This window comes from Rhinopithecus bieti, unplaced genomic scaffold, assembly GCF_001698545.2.
Source record: "Rhinopithecus bieti isolate Rb0 unplaced genomic scaffold, ASM169854v2 scaffold_8675, whole genome shotgun sequence".
Classification (NCBI taxonomy): Eukaryota; Metazoa; Chordata; class Mammalia; order Primates; family Cercopithecidae; genus Rhinopithecus; species Rhinopithecus bieti.
In genome coordinates, this window is record NW_016806447.1 from 1789661 (window position 1) to 1809290 (window position 19630).

General features: G+C 39.8%; 1 long non-coding RNA gene across 1 annotated transcript in view; it reads right to left on the reverse strand.

Moving 5' to 3' along the window:
- LOC108532467 (uncharacterized) overlaps positions 1 to 19630 on the reverse strand; it is a 34840-nt gene that overhangs the window by 5757 nt on the left and 9453 nt on the right. Inside the window, exon 2 of the long non-coding RNA XR_001886459.1 lies at positions 5002 to 5073. This is a non-coding gene — a long non-coding RNA (uncharacterized LOC108532467). The remainder of the gene's footprint in view (positions 1 to 5001; positions 5074 to 19630) is intronic.

The following is a 19630-nucleotide window of genomic DNA, read 5'->3' on the forward strand; positions in this document are numbered from 1 at the left end:
CTCTGGACAATCAGTGTGCAAATTCAATCTCCCATTTTGGTCTCTTATTTACTAATTCCCCACACCCCCCACAGGTAATTTCTTATATATTTTCCCAGAGTTTCTTTATACACGAGTAAATAAAAATGTAGATTCTTACTTTCTCCTTGTTTTTATATGAAAAGTAGGATACTTTACATAGTGTTCTGTCCCTTATTTCACTTAATAATGTATTGGATCTCTTTCCAAGATAGAACCTTTCATTTGTCCAAAATCTTCTTTCACATCTTGTAGTAACATTTTAAAGTTTTTTTCCTGTAGGTCTTGTACATTTCTTGTTATGTTTATTCCCAGATATTATGCTGTTTTTATGGCTTTGGTAGTCTTTCTATTCTATCTTTTAATTGTTGTCATTTCATATGTCTTAATAGCTGCTTATTAACTGTCTGTCCTTTTATTTTTCTCTTGATTTTTAAATATTTTTGCAAACTCTGATTAGGTTTAACAAATCATACTCCTTTTGGTCCAGGTTTATCTTCGCACTGCAAAGCTCTATGTTCTGAAGTTTTTGGTGCCCTAATTGCTGTAAGCCACAGTGTGCTCAGGACTTCTTACAATAAGATATTCTTCCTGACAGTCAAAGAATAATTCTAAGTCAGAGGCTTAGTGTAAGGGCACTGCTGGACGGGAGCTCAATCAAAACTATGACATAATTTCACAAAAACTATTCTATTAATTTGCTACAACACAGCTAGTGTGTATCTTTCACAGATGTTTGCTTTGTCAGTTGAAACTAGTCTTTGATTCCTTGGTGCTCACAGCCCACTGTACTTCACATTTTCAGGAACCCAAAGGAAAACCTTTTCATGTATTGAGTTTGGGGCCAGCTCAGCATCTATCTGTAACATCTTCCTGCACCATTATCTGAACTGCCTACTCTCATAATGACACACAATTTTAATGCAATATAATTACCAAAAATGTTTTCCATTCCTGTATTGCTTGTAGGCAGTCATAATTGGCCAGAAGGGACAAATATGATCAGATCTATTACATAATTTCTACTGCACTGAAGCTGTAAGTAGGTGGCTTTTAAATGGGTCAATCTTAGTTTCCAAAAATTTGGAGACAAAAGGCCATTCAATCAAAACCCAAATATTGGTGACCAACTATCATTCCCTTTCAATAAAAAGCCCTACATTTTCATAATAGGCTATAATAACTGCTCCCCAATTACAGCAACATTATTTTCAAAGTCAGGTTTCCATTATTTAGGGGAAAATTATAAGGTGTGTGACTCTTCCTAGGCCACACTTCTCTCTCAATGCCGATATCCCAGTTATTTCGGGTTTCATTGGCAGCTTCATCAGAGCCCATTAGGGAGAGATGAAAATCATGAGATTTGGAGAGTTGGTTGAAGAATCACAGAGTGTTAGAACTCATTTAATCCAATCTCATTTCACAGGTAAAGTAACCGAGGAAGAGAATGGTTAAATGACTTGCCCAACAACATGCAAGGACTTCCAAGAGACCAGGATTGCAGGCCGTCTCCTGCTTTCCAGTCCATCATTCCTTCTACCACATCATGATGCACCTTCCTAGGCATGAATGAGAAAACATGCCAATAATTATTTCGACAAAGTTGTGACAGCTACCAATGAAACTCTATACGTACATGCAATACTTCTTCAGCATTTCCTTTTCCTATTGGGCAATCTCATTCACTCTCATAGTTGTCATTACCACTGTGTAATCAATGACTGCAATTAGTATAGCCAGCCCTGGCCTCTTCTACGTACACCATTGCCTGTACTATAGCTCTACCCACCTAATTCACTGACAATTCAAATGACATCTTGTTGAAACTGAGCTTATATTTAATATTTCCACTAAATGCATTCTTTCTGTATCTCCTCTTTTGGTGTTTGGCTTGATGATCACCCAGTTGTCTACGTCCTCACATTACCCTTCACATCCAATTTATTTTAATTTCTGTGGTTCCATTACCTAGATATTTCTCACCTATTTTCTCATCTTTTCATTTCTATTTACATGTCTTTGTTAATTCTCACCTATACTCTGTATCTTTTCTCTTCCAAATTTTTCTCCACACTACCTTCAGAGTCATTTTTCCAACAGGGAAATATTCTCTTGCTATACGCTTTCATCTAAAATTCTTTGCTATCTTTTTCATGTCCATTAAATCATGCCCATATAGTATGATTATTTTCTTTCTTTCTTTCTTTCTTTTTTGAGATGGAGTCTCGCTCTGTCACCCAGCCTGGAGTGCAGTGGCGTGATCTCGGCTCACTGCAACCTCTACCTCCCGGGTTCAAGTGATTCTCCTACCTTACCCTACTGAGTGGCTGGGACTACAGGCGCCCACCACTATGCCTGGCTAGTTTTTGTATTTTTAGTAGAGACAGGGTTTCACCATATGGGCCAGGCTGGTCTTGAATTCCTGACCTTGTGATCCACCCGCCTCGGCCTCCCAACATGCTGGGATTACAAGCGTGAGCCACCATGCCTGGCCTCTTTCTTTCTTTTTTATTTTAGACTTGGGGGTACGTGTGCAGATTTCTTATATGGGTATATTGCGTGATGCTGAGATTTGGGCATCTAATGATCCTAGTGCCCAAGTAGTGAATGTAGTACTGGATAGATAGTTTTTCAACCCTTGTCTCTCCCTATTCCTCCCCACTTTTGGAATTGCCAGTGTTTATTTTCCCTTCTTTGTGTCCTTGTGTACCCAATGTTTAGCTCTCATTTGTAAGTGAGAATATACAGTATTTGGTTTTCTGTTCCTGAGTTAATTTGCTTAGAATTTTTGCACCCATGTTGCTGCAAAGAACACGACTGTGTTCTTTTCTATGGTATAATACTCCATGGTGTAGATATACCACATTTTCTGTATCCGATTCATTGTTCGTGGGCACTTGGGTTGGTTTTATGTATTTGCTACTGTGACTAGCACTGCAGTGCACATAACAAGTGCAGGTGTCTTTTTTTTTTTGGTAGAATGATTTATTTTCCTTTGGGTATATACCCAAAGGACTTATAGGATTATATACCAATGGGACTTATACGATTATTGAAGATCCTTCATTATTTGTCCCCTGTTTGCCTAGCCTCATCTCCCACCATAACTTTTCAACGTTAGGTCCTATAAACACAAAAATACTTGCAATTCTGTTAACTTAAGCTATTTCATGCCTCCATGTCTTTACACGTGCAGCTCCCTCTGTCTAAACTATTATCCTCTGCTCACCCTTCCTACATGTCCACTGTTATCCTTATGTTTATCCTTCAAGATGCAGTTTAAGAAAGAATCGACACCTCAGTGAAGACTATAGGCCGAGTTTATTTTTTGATCCTTCCTTGTGCCTTGTACATACTTCTATTGTTACATATCACAACATAATTCCTTATTTACACATCACTGTGGTATTTAGTATTATTATTATTAACTTTTTTAGAGACAAAGTCTCACTCTGTCACCTAGGCTGGAGTGCATGGCTCACTGTAGCCTCGACCTCCTGCGCTCAAGGGATCCTCCCTCCTCAGCGTCCCTCCTGAGTAGCTGAGACTACAGGCACACACCACCACACCTGATTAATTTTAAAACAATGTTTTGTATTGACAGGGGTCTCACTATATTGCCTAGGCTGTCCTCAAACTTCTGGCCTCAAGTAATCCTCTTACTTCAACCTCCCAAAGTGCTAGGATTACAGGTGTGAGCCACCATGCCCAGCCTGTGGTATTTATCTTTGCCTCGAGAGTCAGCATAGTTCCTGAATGAACAGTAGAACAAATAAATGGGCACATGTAATAGAGAAACATTTTATGGTCAGATGTAACCTGGTATACTTAGAACATCCTGAAAATAATACTATTTGGTCAATGCTGCTTGGAATGGACTCATTGCCCAAGCTTTATAAAACTAAAGTGTTTTAAATTTATAGAATTTTAATAACTATAATTTAAGTGATTATGATTCACATCTACCTTACCCTTTCATTGAATTATGAGTCTGTTTCCTCACTGTGAAATCATTGCATATAATTCTCTCCAGATGACAAAATAGTCATTTCAGCATAACATGCAGATATGGAAAAGACATCTTAGATTTAATCCCTTTTCCAGTAAGGTATTTAACAGAGTATTTTATATATTTGTAGTAGCATTAGTTAGTATTCATAGCCCTACCAATCTTTAGTCAAATTTTGTTGCACAATTGTTAAGATGGTCTGGACTTCCAGGCTTCAAGAACATAAATGGATGAGGCTATTACATACAAACTCATAAATCAGATATGTGGGGTTAAATATGGGGTTTACTAAATTAAATGGAGATATTTAGCTAATTGCAACACTAGCCTAAGGATTGGCTAATGTTTCATTTCAGGACTTCTCATATGTTTTTACCAAGGTACACATTACAAAGATTAATGATTTTGTATTCCTGGGGAATCTAGATGCTCACCTCCTACAAAGGTAAAATTTATTTAAATTACTAATTATACCTAGATCTTGCATTTTACTCCATTATATATTGTTTTAAATAACTTAATTTTAATAAGACTTCTACATAACTTTAGAGCCTGTGCCAAGTGTAAGCAATAGCTTCTAGCCCTTCCCTTCATTTTGCTATATATGCCAGGAATTAGGAGCTACCAAGTTTGGTAAGCAAGTAGGGAGTGTAAAGAGTACTGAGTCCATCACAAAGTTTTGGTTGGATCCAAACCTGTGTGTTCCACTTACTAGCTTTTGCTCTTAAGCAAGTAACCTAACCTTGTAGTTTCATTTCCCTCATCTTAAAGAAAATAATAACACCTGTCTTACTTCCTCAGAGGATTATTTTAAAGGTACGATGAAAATAAATTAGAGATCTGAAGACTCGGGCTCAGAAAATGGGCAAGAGCAAAGGAAGTTCAGGTAACCAGAATCAGAGTCAAATACAACATGTTGAACCACTGCATCAAAGACACTGCTGCTGCCACCAGCAGCCCCTGGATATACTTACCTTGGGCTGCCATCACTGCTGGCCCTGAGTCAGGCCTGTAGAGCATCATTGCTGCTGTTGCCTCTGCCAACACTGCCAGAATGAATTGTAATATCATCTTATTAAGTCTTAACTCAAGCTGCAAGCAAGCCTAGAAATGTTTGTACCAGGGCTTTTTGTCTTTTATAGTAGGAGATTGGCCTATGGTCCTAGTCATAGGCCAGGGGAAAGGAGACTCTCAGATTCAGGAGAGGATTAAGGCACTAGGCTCACAACATCTGTTTCTTGAACTACTGACATGGTCTCCTAACTGGTATCACTGTTTCCAACCTTGCTCCCCTCCAACCACTCTCCCTACCAGCATCAGAGTTTCCTTTTCAAAGGAAAATGTAATTTTGCTACTGTTCTGTGTAAAGCCTTCAATGACCCTGGTCTCCTCGATGCCTAGATAAATACAAAATTATTCTAATACCCTACAAACCCTTCTAATGAGGTGTACATCCCCCCAGCCATATTCTTCTGAACTTCCCATCCTCCAGTGAACCCTTCTGTCTGGCTGAAGTGCTAGTTTTCCCAGTGAGTCACGCTGTTTAACGCCTCTTTGCCTTCCCTTTTATAAAAAGGAGAACTATGAAGGAATTAAAAAAAAAAAGATGAGCATCTTTCTTCAGAAAAGGCCAGCATTGTGGGATCTTCCAGACAGTGAGGGAAGTAAGGAAAGGTTCTTTCCAGGTTAAGGCTGAAGCTATGAGACCAGTGGAAGAGAATTCTATGGCGTGCTGCTGCAGATGGAGGCACAGTCAGCCTGTGATCAGTAGAGAGGACCGCTGAGCCTACCCAGGGCACACAGTCCACATGGAAGAGGACAGGGACCTGTGTCAGGGAGCAGCAAGTAGCCATTTAAGCAAACTCACACCTCTATCCTATTTTTGGGGATGAGCATAATCCTGGGATGCTTGTTTTGACCCATGGAGGAGAGAAAGCTCCTCAAATGAATACAATGGAATATTTTGCTAATGGACAATGTGATTTCAGGCCAAATTATACTAATTTGAAGACTGTATACTTGTGGACTAGAAATCAATCATCATGACAGTGCGTGCTCATGTTGTTCCTCCACTTGTAGAAACAACCTGTCAACTTTATGTAATGAGATTCAGAACATATGATTAAGTATAGAGCTTATTCAAGCACAAAGCTTGCCACCAGGAAACACTTACTCCAAACAAATGGGGTCAGTGTTTCAAAGAGGAAAAGTTAATGTTTCACTTATATAGGCAGAGACAGAAATTTTAGCAGAATCACAACATTTTCCATACAAGCCAAGTGCATACATTGCAGGGATTTGATTGGTTACAAAATGCTACATTTGCTTCATTCTATGAGGAGAGGTAGTGATCTTGGGGGTGGGGGGGGTCTTACCTCTGGTGCCATCTGGTCTTCTTAATGATTTATAGGGGAAAAAGGCAGAAGTTGCAGCTGCACATCAAGTGACTCAGGCCACATAGCCACATTCCTCTCAAGGCTGGAATACTTGAAAATTCTAACAGCTTTAAATTTGAATTATTTAATTTCACATTTCTCCACTTTCATTAAGATATTTTGAGTAAAGCATAGTAGATGTACTCAACAGGTTCTGGGCTCTTTCCATATTCAGGAGTTTAGTTCTGCATCACTAGGAAGCCTCATTCCTACAGTGTCAAGTCCCACAGCAGGGGAAATAAGTCAAGCTATAAAGCTGATGGGATACTGGCCAATTTTTTTTTGAGACAGAGTCTTGCTCTGTCACCCAGGCTGGAGTGCAGTGGCACTATCTCAGCTCACTGCAACCTCTGCCTCCTGGGTTTAAGCAATTCTTCTGCCTCAGCCTCCCAAGTAGCTGGGAGTACAGATGCGCACTACCACGCCTACTTTTTGTATTTTTAGAGAGACGGAGTTTCACCATGTTGACCAGGCTGGTCTCAAGCTCCTGACCTCGTGATCCACCCCCCTCAGTCTCCCAAAGTGCTGGGATTACAGGCGTGAGCCACCGCACCTGGCCTGGCCAAATTTAATGTAACATGAAGGACGTGACTCTGTGACCTGAGTCAGGCTACGTGGCTGCAGTTAATGCAATTCTGTGATGAACCGTTATTTCAGTGTTTTCAGCTCTGCATTGACTTCATTGTGAACAGATGCCACAGCAGCAATAAAGACAAAAACAGGACAAAACCGAACAAATGATTATGTTTCCAAGAATAAGTAGCAATTTCTGCCACCAAATTCCCCATGATCCAAACCAGTGGCTTAGCTGATTATTTAGAGTGTTGGATCTGAAAGGTTAGTTGGGTTTTTATATCAACCATTAATTTAGTAATGTTAACTGGATGATAGACACTCAGTTTTTATGATAGCATAGGTTCCCCCTTGGGCGGCAGTGAGTACGTCTAAAGCCATATGGTTTTATAATGCAGCCTTTCTCATTGGAGCAGTTTCATTGTTTAATAACAAGATATCCATGAAGCTATTATTTAGGACCTTTTGGTTAGGGCCTCTACCTGCCAAATGAACATCCTCAATACCCAGTTGTGATAGAGAGATGGAAGCAAAATGATTATAACAATGGAACAAAGAACAAACACAAGCTTGTAAGTGAGGAAGATTTGTGGGTTTTGAAAGGGTACCAGCTATTTGACCTTGGGCCCAGCTATAAACCAAAAAACACCATCCTAACTGTCCTCAGGGTAAGCTTGGCCATTGTATTTGTCCATCCTCGCACTGTTATAAGAAATACCTGACACTGGGTAATTTATTTATTTATTTTTTGACACTGGGTAATTTATAAAGAGGTTTAATTGGCCCACGTTCCACAGGCTGTATAGGAAGCAGGGCGGCATCTGCTCAGGCCTCAGGAAAACTACAATCATGGCGGAAGGTGAAGGGGGAACCAGCACTTCACGCCAGAAGCAGCAGGAAGCGGGAGACGTGCTACACACTTTTAAACAGCCAGATCTCATGAGAACGCACTATCTCCACAACAGCACCAAGGGGGATGATGTTAAACCATGAGAAACCAGCTCCGTGATCCTATCACCTCCTACCAGGCTCCATCTTCAACAATGGGAATTACAGTTCGACATGAAATTTGGGCAAAGACACAGATTCAAACCATAGCACCCACAGATGGGTGCTGCACAGCCAAGGCTTTCCGTTTGGAGCTGGCCATTAAATACCCAGTTGCTGTGCCCATTCACTGGCATGCCAATTAATACTTTCTAATATAATTTAATAAACCCTTCCCTTTGTGAGTGGCCAAATGGCTACTACTACTCAGTTTTCAAGACTCAGTTCCAATATACAGATAATTTGTGAAAGAATTGAGAAAACTGTTAAGATTAGTTGTCTCTGGGCAAGGAGAGTAGGCGTGACCATGAGAGGGACTTTTCGCTATATAGCCTTCTATGCTATTTGAATATCTCACAATATTAGTGTATTATTTTTATAATTGGATTTCCAAAAGTTAGAGAAATGAGGGTGTCGTCTTTGTTTTTTGGTTTAAAAATGACCTAAAATGTCTTGTAAAGAAGGCACAAAAGGCATGTGGGAAATAAAAAGTAAAAATACCTCAAGTGGTTTTTAAAAATTATTGTCTTAAACATCATTGAGAGCTGTCGTCTCATATAAAATGTACTCATTAACACACCAAAGGATAAAATAAATAAGTAAATAAGGAGTGTGTTGTATGTCCTTTGTATATGCAAAGCAGTTCTCTCATCCACCATTAGTGTGCCATCAGCCTTCCTCTTCAGTTCCTCCCTGACTGTGGGACGTGCCCAGGCTTCTGAACTGGGTACACTCAGGTGTCCTGTTAGTCTTCCTACCACATGTACCCTGGTATCCTACCACAGTACCATATACTGTACTCTTCTTTTCAAATATGAATCAGGTGTATTTGATCATTTGATTTTCATTATAACCCTGGAGAAGTAATGAAAGACAGGTATTACCTCTTTGCTGATGAGGAAAGCCTCTGCAGTTTTTCATGGAGCTAGGATGAGGATCCTGGTCTCCTAACCAGAAGGACGTTTTCTCTATTTCTTCCATGCTGCCTCATCTCTCAGATTGTTAGACCTGGACTCCCAAACCACCATGCATGCATTCCGTTTTTTTAAATGTGATTATTCTAGTGATACTGTAAGCATAGCTCCCTAATTCTCTTCTAATGCTATTTCACAGTACTCTACTCTTTTCCTGATAACATAAAAAATTGAATATATATACATATATTCCAATTGAGTGTGTGTGTGTGTGTGTGTGTGTGTGTGTGTGTGATATTTTTTTCCCTAACCAGGCTGTAAGCTCAATGAGGGCAAGGACTGTATGTTGCACATCACGACTCTATGCCTGTTTAGTGCCTGGAATATAGTAGGCATGCAATAAATATTTGCTGAATGAATGAATGAACACCAGCTACTTTGTTAGTTCCTCCTGTTTCCATTGCAGTATTCTTAAAACTAATTTGAATGGAGAAGGAAATTGGTTGAGTCAGGTATCTGGGAAGTTCAGGAATCAGTTGGCTTCAATCATAGCTCTGTGGAGGTTAGATTACACTTCTTTCCTTCTTCCTACCCCTTCCGCTCTTCCCCTTCTTTTTCCTCTTTCCTTCCTCCCCATTCTCCCTCTCTTCCTCTTCCTCTTCCTCTTCCTCCTCCTTTTGCTCCTCTGTCTCTGCCATTTTCTCCTTCTGTGGCTGGACCTGCTCTACCTCCTCCATGCAGGGTGATGAAGATGGCAGCTGGTAGCTCTGGGATCTCTTGCCCTAGCTTAGCATTCCCGGGGAAAGAAATACATCTATCTCAACACTAGTATTTTAATTTTAGGAACACATAATTTTCGGGTTGGGCAGGCCTGTGTCCTATGCTCCCAGTGTGGCTGGAGTGGGGGTAGGGTACAGTGATTGGCAGCCCCTCTGAAACCATGTGGAAGCAGGGAATAGTGGTTTCCCCAAGGAAGGAATGATGAAAATAACATATGTCTGCCATAAATATTTTCATAGGGAATTTTATTAAGAAGTAAAGAAGAGGCTACTTTTAATATGAAGCAACTTCCTGTCTCTTTGAATTAAAGCTCCTTAAATGCAGCTAAATTAGGACCTTTTGAATTGTTTGACTTAGATCATAAACTTTTACAAGATGAAGTACACTTTATTCTTCGAGTCTCAAGGTGTTAATAAGTCAAGTACAGCAATAAAGAGAAGCCCACCTACAACCTTTTACATCTATCTGTTCAGCAAAGCGAGGACAGCAAAACAGTTTTGGTTTATTTTGGCTTCCAGCCAAATAGGAACTTTAGAAATTTGTTTGCAGATAAACTATTTCAATGTTGGAGAGGAAACGTACTGCTCAGTAACTACTGTGGGATGCAGATCCCCATTTCATGGGGAAAAAGTTGCAAGCAGCGTGCTCATTTGCTGTGCATATGGAAAAACATAGAATGCTCACCATTCACATGACTGCTAAAGCATTGAAAGTACTGCTATTTCTGTACCCTCCAGTCTTAAAGGGGGAAGTGGGTTTTCAGTTTTGAGCATTCGTTGATTTGCTTAATTTCCTATGTTTGAAAGTTGTCTTCTGGGAAAGAAGTAATAATCAAAAAAAATTTTTTTTTTAAAAAAGACCAAACTTTTCTTATCCATTGCTGCTTCAAGGTATTTTACTTTTATATCCTTCCCATATTGGTATGAACTGTCTGAGAATGCAACCTTTTTGTTGTTGTTGTTGCTGTTGTTGTTGTTAATTTTCAAACAAATATTTTTGTAGAGATGGGGTCTTACCCTGTTGTCCAGACTGGTCTCTAACTTCTGGCCTCAAGCAATCGTCCCACCTCGGCCTCCCAAATTGCTGGGATTACAGATGTGAGTCATTGTGCCTGGTCTGCAACATTTTTTAGAAATAGAGAATGAGTGTGACAAGTATTCTATTCAGTTGCCCAATAATGTAGTCAGATCAGATACTTAATTGCAGCTGGAAAGTATAATATGGAAAGTACTAAGTGGGTTTTTTTTGGTCACAGGTTTTTTTTATATATATAGACTTGATCTTAAGGAGAAGAAATAGTGAACTTCTATGCTTTTTAAAGTTATAAATATATATGAATAAGAAAATACTGACAGAAATGAAAACAGCCTCACATCCTGTACTTCCTGACATCCTCTTTTAATTTTGTAAAGTTTCCTGTCATTATTTTCCAGTGTATTTATTTTTAAGGAAGTGTCTTTAGCAAGAAGAAAGAGACAAGCACCGCTTCCCTCCCCCATCCCCCCTTCTCTCTCCCTCTCTCTCTCTCTCTCTCACACACACACACACACACACATGCACACACACACCCCTCAGAGATTTAGCAATTTTGCTGTATTATTATTCTACGATTCAGCAACCATGACCCATTTCTAGGTGGACACATAGATTTGGGAAGCAGTGGAGTGAAGCTTCATCACCAAAGGGAAAGCAAGAGGTACCATGTCCTAGATCTCTACATTTATTCACAGTGAAGGTGTGATGAAATAAACATGTCACAATTATCATTAGTTATTGTTGTTAAACTACCTTTCATTAAGCTATTGCTAGGTATTATGTGCTAAATGCTAAGTGTGCTGTGCTAAGTCCTAAGTACTTTACACACACATACATTGAAGGTTTGTAATATGCCCACAATGTTTTTTTTTTTTTTTTTTTTTTTTGAGACGGAGTCTCACTCTGTCCACCAGGCTGGAGTGCAGTGGCGCGATCTCGGCTCACTGCAAGCTCCGCCTCCTGGGTTCACGCCATTCTCCTGCCTTAGCCTCCCTAGTAGCTGGGACTACAGGTGCCCGCCACTGCGCCAGGCTAATTTTTTGTATTTTTAGTAGAGACGGTGTTTCACCGTGGTCTCGATCTCCTGACCTTGTGATCCGCCCGCCTCGGCCTCCCAAAGTGCTGGGATTACAGGCTTGAGCCACCGCACCCGGCCGCCCACAATGTTTTAAATCAGCTTTGTTTCTTTTTCTTTTTCTTTTTTTAGAGACAGGGTCTCGCTCTGTTGCCCAGGCTGGAGTGCAGTGGCACAATCATTACTGCAGCCTCCACCTCCTGGGCTCAAGCGATCCTCCTGCCGTAGTCTCCTGAGTATCTGGAAATACAGACATGCACCACTGCACCTGGCTCCACGATTCTTAATGTCAGAATTTCTTCTGGGGTTAAGCCTGTGTTTTGGTGGTCATGACCCATTAGTAAATGATGAAATAAATTTAATGAGTAGAGATAAATTCAATTCTATAACATCTTTGTGAGGTGAATTATATTATCCCCATCTGACAGATGAGGAACATCAGAGCTTAGAAGGTTAAGTAACTCACCCAAATTCACAGAGCTTGTTAAATGTAAAATTGCATTTGGAGTCTTTCTGTCTCCAAAACCTTGCCTTAACTACTAAAGCTACACTGTACCATTTAACATATCTCATAATAATTCTGGGCACATCACACCACGACTAAAACTATATAGAGAAGAAAACCTACTTCCACATATATCTTATAAAAGAGAAAATGGGGTTTGTAAATTAGCAACCAGCCTGTATTATATTGAATATAGGCTTAAAAGTCTAATGTGTATGTGCATACGTGTGTGTGTGTGCATGTGTGTGTGTGTGTGTGTGTGCATGCGTGTGTATCAATTAGAGGGTGGGGAAAAACATTTATAGAACTCAGTACCATTAGTAAAAACATTAAAATTCATTGGCTTTCAAAATTCATGAAGGCCTTCGTCAATTTTCTGCTGTTATAGTAGAATACCAGAGACAGGTAATTTATTTAAAAAAGAAATTTATTCTGTTCATGGTTCTGAAGACCAGGAAGGCTGAGAGCATAGTACTGGCATCTGGCAGGAGTCATTCCATGGCAAAAGAATGGATGGCAGAAAGGCGCACATGAAGCAGAAAGGAGAAGGGGCCTCACTACAACTAACCCATTCCCACGATAACAACATTAGTCCATTCATGAGGACAAAGCCCTCATGACCTAATCACTTCTTAAAGGCCCCACTTGTTAATATTGTTACGATGGCAATTAAGTTTCCAACACATGAACTTTGGGAGACATGTTCTAACCATGGGGATGACTGACTTCCTAGGCAAGAGTTTATTACTTTAAAAAAATGCATAAAAATAATATTTTGTGTTTACATAATGCTTTCCAGTTTATACAGGGCTTTTCTAGATATCATGTAACTTTCAAACATGCTATGGACTTTATATGTGCAGCCTTCGTATGGTACAGGCTGTAAAAGTGGTTCTAGCTGATAACAAGTAGTTATCAACAAGAAAGCTAACACATTCTTACCACAATCCATAGTATAAAAATGGTTCTTACAGATAATCTGCCATTCCCAGCTCACAAAGAAGTAGCATGGCTGCCAAATGAATAACCAAATAGATACATTTAATGGGCTCTAAAAAGTCAAACATAAAACCAATCAATAAATTGGCTCTGGGACTCAAATAGCTTTTGCAGGAAACATCTTTACTTTCAGAAGTAACTATAATGATGTTTCTTAAGCACTTTTGTCATTTCAGAAAGATCCCCTAAAATTACCAGGGACACATCAGGTGTCAGCATTCATATATTTTCAGTCACTCTTCATTTTTTAGGGGAAAAAATGTATACAAATTGACAAAGACAGAACCTCTTTTAGATGGTGTTGGCTGTCATTTTATTCAGGTTTAAGTATGACTCTAATTACCCTCAAGGACTTTTTGACACGTTTATCACACGACCACCAGAGTTTCTGCTGTGGGTGAAGGAAGTGTTTTTGGTGGTCACAACAACTATCCATGATATCAATTTAGTGAGTACAAACACTTTTTAAAATGAAATAGAACAGAATACATAATATCAGAATGTATCACTGGTAGTAAACTTTTTCTGCAGTGTTGTGTTAGTCCCTTCTTGCCTTACTACTGTGAACCCCGAAAATCTGAGACAAGTCTCAGTTAATTTAGAAAGTTTATTTTGCCAAGGTTGAAGATGAGCCTGTGGAACAGCCTCAGGAAGTCCTGATGACATGTGGCCAAAGTGGCTGGGGCACAGCTTAGTTTTACACATTTTAGGGAGACATAAAGCATCAGTCAGTATATGTAAGAAGTACATTGGTTCTGTCTGGAAAGGCGGGACAACTAGAAGCAAAGTCAGGAAGCGGAAGGGACTTCCCCGTCACAGATAAGTGAGAGACAAACGAATGGTTGCATTCTTTTGAGTTTCTGATTAGCCTTTCCAAAGGAGGCAATCAGATATACATCTATCTCAGTGACCATAGGGGTGACTTTGAATAGAATGGGAGGCAGGTTTGCTCTAAGCAGTTCCCAGCTTGACTTTTCCATTTAGCTTTAGTGATTTGGGGCCTCAAGGTTTATTTTCCTTTCGCATTATAAAGAAATACCTAAGACTGGATAATTCATAAAGAAAGAGGTTCACAGCTCTGCAGGCTTTACAGGAAGCAACAATGCTAGCATCAGCTTGACTTCTGGGAAGTCCTCAGGAAGTTTACGATCATGGCAGAAGGCAAAAGGAAAGCAGGAAAGCAGGCATGTCACGTGGCTAGAGCAGAAGCAAGGAGAGGGGGAAGGGGTCATACACTTTCAAATGACCAGATCTCTCAAGAACTCACTATTGTGAAGACAGCAGGAAACCATGAGGGATCCAAACACCCTTCCACCAAGCCCCACCTCTAGCATTGGAGATTACAATTCAACATGAGATTTGGGTGGGGACAAATATCCAAACTATATCAAGTGCCTATGTGTATATTATGTGTATACTGAGTGAGGATACTTAATGTGGGTTTTGGTTTAAAAAAGCTTTGGAAGCCACTATGTTAAGGCATTATCACCAAAGGAATTTTAGTGAAAATAGAGTTTTTCGGTGGATGTTTCAGAGCACACAAGACTTTTTGTTATATGGAGTGGGGCACAGTGTAGAGAATTGCTGGGAGGTGACGGATGTTGATGTCCAAAGTACAAAGGAGGGCAAAGGAGCAAAACTCCCTCCACCTAATCCAGTTATACCTAGTGGTGGTCCTAGTCTTTGGTCATGGCTATGGCTAATAAGATTTAAGATATACCTGTGGGTAGCACTGGTAGAAAGAAGGGCAAAAGGGAGAGGAACAGACAGAAGAGGCAAAGAGGGCAAGAGGGAAAGGTCAGAGTGTTGACAGTGTGAGTTGGAATAAAGATTGGGATGTATGTGTGAAAAAGAGGAAAAGGAGAGATGAGAGCAAAACTAAGAGATGTACAAGATGAGGATTGGCAGACAGAATAACTTTCAGCTTTCAGCTGCCAGTAACGTAAGCTCAACTACAATGGCTCAAACAATAAATAAATGTATTGATTGATTCACTGGCTTGGTTATGTCACAAGGATCCACAGTGTTGGCCTCAATTGCTTTCCCCTTGTGGATATATGATGGCTATAGGATGGCTAAAGCAGGGCTGTGGGTCTGGGATGACTGGAAGAGCAACTGGGATTATGTGCTTCCTTACTCCCATTCAAGGAGCAAAAGGCTGGATTCCTGTGGATCTCTGAATGACAAGGGATAAATTTCCAGAATACCCAGCACTCTTCTGCATACATCTCATTGGCCAGACTTGAATCACATGCCCATTTCTGAATCTATTACTGACAGATAGATGGCATTACTTAGACCATTCAGATGCCTTTCTGGAGCTGGGATCAATCCATCCCAGGCACATGACTAGAAGGGAGGAAAGCAAAATTGAGGTTCATTAGGAACAAGGGAGAAGATTTTTTGCTGAGTAGGCAATCAACAAAGTTCACTGCACATAAGAATTTTTAAAAACTTTGGTAACCTATCCTAGTGGCTATAGTGGATTTGATATTGAACATTTCCATCACTAAAACGGTTTCATTTTTAGAGGCCTATTATGTTATGTTCCTTCTCATAGAAGAATGCCTTTGAAGGTATTTAAATAAACTCAAAGAAATCAAGTACAAAGAGCTTCTACTTTCTGTATAGTTTACCACCAAAAGAAATCTCAATTTCTACCCCAAAATAATATGCTGTATTCACTCCCTAGAGACAATGCACAATGATTGACCTCCGTTGGAACACACATCATAATAGAGAAGCACTAGCCATTGTGTAGAGCTTTACTTCTCTGCCTGATTCCCTTCTCAGCTCAGAAGTTGTACTTCAGCACTATCCTCCTATGTCCCAGCCAACTTTCTGCATCATGACACAAAGACATTGACGGTTAGGATCATTCTAGCCCGAAGAAAGCCAGGGCAAAGTCAGCCAGGCTTAGATGAAACGCACACTGTTTGCTGAATGGCCGCGGTGTTTTGAGGTTTCTCTTTATGAAAGGCTAGCATAAAGTCAACAGCCCACAGTTGCTCAAACCTGTGCTTTAGTTTCATTACCACCGCCAAACACTTCTCCACCCAGGAGAATCACAGCTAAGTGTTGTTTTAACTATATCCCCAGGGGAGTATTGAGTAAGACAAAAAGCGTGCTAGGTCAACAACAGATCTTTTCTGTAAAAAGGAACATTTCAGGAAAATTGAACAAAGTGTAGAAAAGCCTTAGCTTGCAATCTGTTATTGCAAAGTTCAAACAATGGCTTTCCTCCCTGCTTAGACAAACACCAAGCAGGAAGCTCTGAACAGACAAAAAAAAAAAAAAAAAAAAAGACCGTCCAGAATCATAGAAGAGAATAGCTCCTGATGATGGTCATTGTTACTTCATTCCTATTTAGACACAATTAAGGCCATTAGTTTTTTAATTTCAATTCATCTGATTATTTTCAGAAGTTCTAGAGTGAGGACCTTACAATCCTAGAAATCCTACGTGATAAACTCTAAAATCGAAGCTCAGTTTTCAGTTATTTCAAAGCTCAGCTAAATCCCCAAATAGTTTGATTCGCCTTCCCTTGTTCCCTGGCAAAATGTGCAGGTAAATTGCTCTCCCTGGGATCTCTACTGATGGTAGGGCCTATGGGAAAACAAGATTCATAGCTTGCTCACTGTTGTTTGCAAATACCTTCTGGAGTTTGAAAACTATACTTTTCCTATGCGGATTTCGTGATTTTCTGTTTGGCAAATTTTGTTATTGTCCTCCTGCTTTTCTCTTCCTCTGCTGTACAATTTCAACATTCAGTTTTCCGTTAATTGATGTCATAGTACCATCCCACAACAATGTCGGCTGAGCTCACTGCTGGCTGCCTTCATAGCAACCAACTGAAAATATAGGTCTTTTCCCCATGGGCCCACACTGAACAAAAGCACCTTGCCACTTTTTTCTGTTTTAACATTTATCTACCCCAAGAGGAGCTGGGCAGAATTCAGAAAATATTTGCCATCTGGGAACAGAAATAAACAAACAGGTCATATGAGAGGCCTTATTTTTTCAGATGCTCTTCTGATTATCTCACTCTGTTGACTGATTAATGCCATTCCCCTTGAATAAGTCATGTATATTACCTCAGTTTCTATTCTGTGCTTCCTACAGTTGACACTGCCAGGATGAGTAAATTCTTATAATAGGTGGGGATTTGGTGAGCACTAATATATTTGACAAAAAAACTTCTTTTATAAAGTGTTTTAAAATAATTTAAAATTTCAAAACTCCTTAGGACATTACCTAGCATTTGAAGGGAAGTCTAAGGCACTGATTTTCATTCCCTTCTGAGTCCTTCCAGCTTTAAAATGCTATGAATTTATGAATAGAATAGTTCCCCCTTATCCTTGAAGGACATGTTCCAAGACCCCTAGTAGATGCCTGAAACTATGGATAGCACTGAACCCTAGACTGTCTATACTATGTTTTTTCAGTCTGATAATCTAGATGGTTGCAGCTACAGTGCAGATAACTGGACCAAGAGATGATTCCCCTTTGGAAGGGACGGAGTGGAATGTTGTGAGATTTCACCACACTACTCAGAATGGAGTACAATTTAAAACTTATGAGTTGTTAATTTCCAAAATGTTTCCCTTAAATATCTTCAGATCGTGGTTGACTGCAGGTAGCTGAAATTATGGAGAGCAAAACCGTGGATAAGGGGGGAACTACTGTATACACTACCTAAGACCCAGTATGAGATTCTGAATTTTTTTTTTACAAAGGTTAAATAAATCAGTTAAATATTGACTAGGTAATGCAAACCTATGCATAAAGCAAAATAATAGCATAATTCTGTGATCATGTAATAATACCATACACACAATAGATACTAAAAAACTATTTCTTGATTCTTGCCAACTTTCACATTTTCACATACCAGTTTTCTAACTATACAAACTCTATGTAGTGGGATTTTCAAATAGATGAGTCATTTTATAGCAACATATTTTACAGCTTATATAACTGTAATATGTTTGGAAGGAAATTTATTCCTTTAGTAGGGAGGGCTGTGTCCCTACTACGAGATGTGTCATTCCTAGCATCCTTCACAGGGTCTTCTTGTTTCACTTCATATGTGTATGGCATTATAAAGGTCTACTGGAGTGCTATTTTTTCTCTTCCATTAAACAGAAGTCAGATATTAGAAGAGCAAAATCCATAAAATTCCTTTCCAGGAATATCCCAAACCAGACAAATAAACAGAAAACCAAAACACTTTTGCCTCATTTGACCTTAACTATGCTAGTGGGGTTCAACATCTTCTCTAAGGTTCAGGCCCTTGTCTAGTTGGATACAGACTAGGTAATGTCCTCTTCGCTCCAATAAGAGAAAAAGGCATCCTTATTCCTCCTGGTTTTACCAGCATTCTCTGTATCTTTCTTAACAATCCCTGCCAATTTGCCCTGCCAATCACCTTCTAAAGTTGCTGCTTGATTCACATTTGTGACTCTTGACTTCCAGTAACCCACTGAGTCTCTCCAGGTACATTCAGACTGGTCTCTCCCTGGACACCCATCATCATCATCACAGTAATAATATCTCCCACCTATTACTGTGTGCCAGGTAGGCAGCATGCATTATGTGGACTATCTTAATTAAACCTTACAACAACTCTATGAGGTGAGTACTGTTATTCGTTGCTTCAGGTTACTAAGAAAGCACATAGCAAATAAGTGGTAGAGGCAGGACTTGAACCCAGGATGTCTTCCAAATACTATTCTCCATCTCCTCTCAACTCTTGCCCAAATGGAGAACTGAATAGGAGCCACTTGGGTAACAGCCAAGCTCCCTAACCATATGGCATTGTTCCCATCTGTGGAAGGGCAGGGGTCCAGCTGCATAGAATGATGTTGCCTGAGAAGACCAAGAGTCTTCTCTTAATTATCTTAGTGGCAAGAGGCTTTATTCATCTTCTTTGTACTCAAAATTAGCTTTTACTTTTTATCCACGTACAGCGTCACAGAAAGCCCAGATTGAATTCATTATGGGCTATCATGTCCCTTGTCATTTGTTTATAAGAAGGGCTCTGGCCTGGCCTTAGCAACTTTTAGGTGAAGCCATCTTTAAAAAAAAAGTCAAGAGCCACAGAAATAGAGTTCCAAAAATGACAAACATTGCAAGCATTCATTTTATACCCACACAATCTTTATTTTCCAATTTCTGTTAGTTGAAAACAAGAACAGTAAGAGAGCTCAGAAGAGAGTGGATCTTTCGAAATATTTCCAA